This window comes from Phalangium opilio, unplaced genomic scaffold (genome assembly GCF_054372755.1).
Source record: "Phalangium opilio isolate 3A_F unplaced genomic scaffold, DU_Popi_V2 ptg000078l_1, whole genome shotgun sequence".
Classification (NCBI taxonomy): Eukaryota; Metazoa; Arthropoda; class Arachnida; order Opiliones; family Phalangiidae; genus Phalangium; species Phalangium opilio.
This window is the reverse complement of record NW_028324186.1, coordinates 3016684-3020919: the sequence shown is the minus strand read 5'-3', so window position 1 is coordinate 3020919 and position 4236 is coordinate 3016684. Positions and strand designations below refer to the sequence as shown.

The 4236-nt window shown below is 35.4% G+C and overlaps 1 long non-coding RNA gene across 18 annotated transcripts; it reads left to right on the top strand.

Moving 5' to 3' along the window:
* The first annotated feature begins 834 nt into the window (after nucleotides 1-834).
* On the top strand, nucleotides 835-3918 carry LOC149655134 (uncharacterized). 18 transcript variants are annotated; one of them, XR_016370375.1, is made up of 5 exons: nucleotides 836-1241; nucleotides 1329-1404; nucleotides 1487-1922; nucleotides 1990-2092; nucleotides 2167-2275. It is a non-coding gene; the product is annotated as an uncharacterized LOC149655134 (long non-coding RNA). The 18 variants fall into 18 exon arrangements; XR_016370369.1 differs by adding an exon at nucleotides 2307-3918 and having other exon boundaries at nucleotides 837-1404; nucleotides 1490-1922; nucleotides 2167-2233; XR_016370374.1 differs by having other exon boundaries at nucleotides 837-1241; nucleotides 1329-1392; nucleotides 1490-1922.
* The last annotated feature ends 318 nt before the right edge of the window (nucleotides 3919-4236 follow it).

Genomic DNA, 4236 nt, shown 5'->3' with positions numbered 1-4236 from the left:
TTAGCAATAATAGAAATATTTTGGAAAAGATGTCAGATAATTTATTGGAGAATATTTTGGAAAAGGTGGTAGCTAATTAATAGGAGAATATTTTAGAAAAGGTGGTAGCTAATTAAAAGGAGAATATTTTGGAAAAGGTGGCAGCTAATTAATAAGAGAATGTTTTGGAAAAGGTGGTAGCTATTTAATGGGAGAATATTTTGCAATAGGTGGTAGCTAATTAAAAGGAGCATATTTTGTAAAAGTTGTCAACGTTTTATTGGAACCAAACCTAACCTAACCTAACCTAACCTAAGCTAACCTAACCTAACCTAACCTAACCTAACCTAACCTAACCTAACCTAAGCTAACCTAACCTAACCTAACCTAACCTAACCTAACCTAAGCTAAGCTAAGCTAACCTAACCTAACCTAACCTAACCTAAGCTAAGCTAAGCTAACCTAACCTAACCTAACCTAACCTAACCCACCCGAAACCAAAATATTAAAATTTTAATTTAAAGACATTGATGGAACTACCAATAAGACTGCACTTCATTTTAAGCACAATTTGTTTATTAATTCTATTCTGAGAGAGCGGTTGCTCTCTTAGATAAGACCTCATACTGCGTTTAATGTATAAGGGTGGTTTTTTGATTCGATGTAACTTTTTTCCTATCATGGTTACTGCTTTGAAAAAATTCCATTGAACTAAAATTCGGACCCTTAATATGTGGTTAAAATTTCAAAGAGATCCCTCTATTAGTTTTCTTCATAGAAAATAAAGTTGCTAAGGGTGGTTTTCATTTCCATAAAAAAATTAAGACATTTTGGCAAAAAAAGGGAAATTTTCCCATAGGAATAACATGGCAAATGTTTGCTGTGATGGCCAAATTGACTCGAGCATTTTTTGAAGACTATTTATTCGATAGGTCTGAAAATGGTTTTAAATGAAAGGTTGAACATTTTTCTGGTGCCTTTCGAAGTTTTATTGAAAACAATTAATATTAAGTATTACTTTTTGTACTTTTAAGCACATACTTAAACTTACGACCTTTTATTCTGTTGGACTTACGTGGTTTAATCCTAGCTAAAATCATAGAGAAACGTACTGTTGGACTTACGCTGTTTTACCGCTAATAGAGCGACTGAGCGAAGATTTTTGTTTAGACAACGCGTGTGGCTATGCCGAGCTTAAGGCGAATTTTTTAACTTTTCACATAAAAGAAGGGGTTAATTCGTCCTCATTTTATTTTAATTTCGTAAGTTAAACCTTATTATAATTTAATACAAAAGAATTTAAATTTAGGATTTAGCCGATAATTTTTAAATTGACTGATTTCACTAAGCCTCGGTCAAAATTTAAATCCAGCTGATTGTATGTAGAGACTAGAGACCAATTGGCCGTGTAGCGTACGTTTTAAGGTGTTTCACCTGGTGCCATCGGCCCACGATAGCCGCTAATTAGGTAATTTGTTTAAATTAAATAAATTTTTGTTGTTTAAAGTAGATTAATGCAAAAGACGCACAAGGGTTCGTTCCCTGGTTTTTGACTGTTGCCACCAGCCAACAGTTACCGCTACGAACATACCTTTTTTACTGGTAAAATAAATGATAGATTCAATCACACTATCACTAAACCCTGTCACCAAATCATACAATATTTTTAAATGACGCTTTTCCAATAATTCTTATAGGTTAACAATTTAAATTTTAATTATTTAGTGCTTATTCTAACATAACCTCAAAACAGTAAACAATGGCCATTTTTCCAACGATAACTGTGCAGATTATATTTGGTGCCACCGATAACCACTATGTAGATCATTTTATTGGTTTAAATTAATGGTAATATAATTGAATAATTAAACACACGATCACTAAACCCTGTCAACAAACCAACCAATGTTTTTTATCCCGGCTCTTGCAATCATTTTTATTAGGTAACAGTTGCGTTTTTAAGTATTATTTATAACCGCTATTTAGAATAAACCTTTTTGTTTAAATTAGATACATTTTTGATGTGTAAAGTAGATTAATTCAAACTACGCAGAAGAGTTCATTCCCTGGTTTCTAGACAAGGGTTACCGCTACGAAGATATGTTTTTTGCTGGTAAAATAAATGATAGATTCAATTCAATCACACTATCACTAATCCCTGTCTCCAAATCAATATTTTTAATTCAGGCTCTTCCAAGCGCGAAATTACAAATTACAGTGTGTTAATTAATTAATATAAATTTTGGATAAATATGTAACACACTATCATTATTAAATTTCTGAAGAGAGGAAAAAAGGTTGAAATTAATTTTTTTAAATTTAAAAAGCAAATTTGGCTCGGAAAAAACCCAGCGCCAGAAGCCTGTCTTATAAAATTTTCACAAGATGATTCGTTCAAGAATGTCTAGAAATAAGTCGCATAGAAGTAATGAATATTTCACCTAAGTCAGCTGACTTGGCCAGGCAGGGCATAGCCCACTCGATCCATGCTCACGGACGCTGCTCTGCATCTTGCGTAGTGTTACGCGTGATCGAGTGGGCTATGGGCAGGGTAAACAAATACGGGGCTGCCAGGCTGTCTCTTACACAATAATGATACAGGGCAAATGACTAGTTTAAAAATAAAACCATGGGACCACAAAGAAAATGCAAAGGTAACCAGAGTCCAGACATTAACTCAAAAAGTTTAATTGTTCAATTCCTAAGTTTAGCAGACGACGTGGTCAAATATTATTATATAGCGCGAGCAGCTTGCGTCCATGAGCGCGGATCGAGTGGGCTATGCTTGCAGGAAGAAACTTTGTCTCAGTTACACCAAAGAGACTATAGGGGAGGAGTTGAAGATCACCCGCTCCACAAGGCTAAATTACATTGTTGCCCCTAAATTATACTAGTGGTACGAGGGAGTTTCCGGCTCAGTCGCGCCACCTACGATACCGTTAAATGTCTCAAACGGAAATGCCTCGGTACTGCGCATTGAAGATGCGCGCTAGAAAAGAGCAACAAGATTTTCCCCTCTTTCCACTCCTCCCCTATATTCTCTTTGGTTACACCTTGTATTGGAAACCCCCATACCTATAGCGTTGCCTGTGTACCCCCACCTACGGCACCGTAGTCCTCCCAGCATCCTCAGCGGTTAGGTAGGGTCGTACTGGATGAAATTGTAAAGGGCGCCCCCTCTATCTTAAAATTAGAAGCTAGCTCTCATACAAATAAAATGGCGCTACGCGGCAGCACTTAGCAATCGCCTACCGAAGGGTAGGTGCGTGCGCGAGGTACATTGGGAGAGATACGGTGCCGTAGGTCGCCCATCTTCATTTGCAATCCATCTCAATTCCCTTATCCCTGGTTACACTGCTACAACGAAAACCAAATACCAGCAACATAAGTCCAAGCCAGTCATCTGAAAGACTCAAAACGATGACTCTGATTCTTCTGAATTTGAAATATCAGTAGAAATGTTTCTAGATAATCCTCAGAGTTATTTTAAATATTTTAATGCTCAAAGCCAGGGGATAAGGAAAGGCCAAAATAATTTTATTATGAAAATTTGATGTTTTCAGTAATAAATTAATCTCATTGGTGATAACTGATTAACTGGTACCTGAAAGCATTAGTCACTAACTTGCAATATTAGGTCCCTTATGCTTACGCTCCCCTATATTTATGTTTGTGCTTAGTGCAGATTTTAAAAATGCCACAGTTTCTTAACAATCTTAATTAAAATGAAGACTGAAGGAACAGATATTAATAAAAAATGTCTTCGTGGACAAAGACTTGAAAAAGTAAATGATAAGAAAACAAAATGGAATGACCGAAGCAACAGATATTAAACTTTTTCTTTAAAGACATGATTATAAAACATCAATTATTTGAAAAAAAATACTTATCTTCGTTTTTTTCACCAAAATTACATTTGCCCAAAAATATTGTATCATTAAATTTTCCATTATTTTCAAAATGGTTCGTGTCAAAGATTTACTATATAACAGAAACATGCGACATCGTTTATATTTACAGCTAGATTTCCAGTGTAGACCATGATAGAAACAGTTCCTCGTTAGTGATATTTAAAAGGATTGCAGCTTTTAATTTGAACTACAATGCGTTTTAATACTGGAAACTAAGCCCAATAGTGAAATAAATACGCTGCCCACCATTTGTCGGTGTCCATTTACGTGTTTCGTGTTATACGTTTGCTCTACAATGTGTTCCTCATAGCGAGTTGAAGTCATACCAAACTAATTCAATCACAAC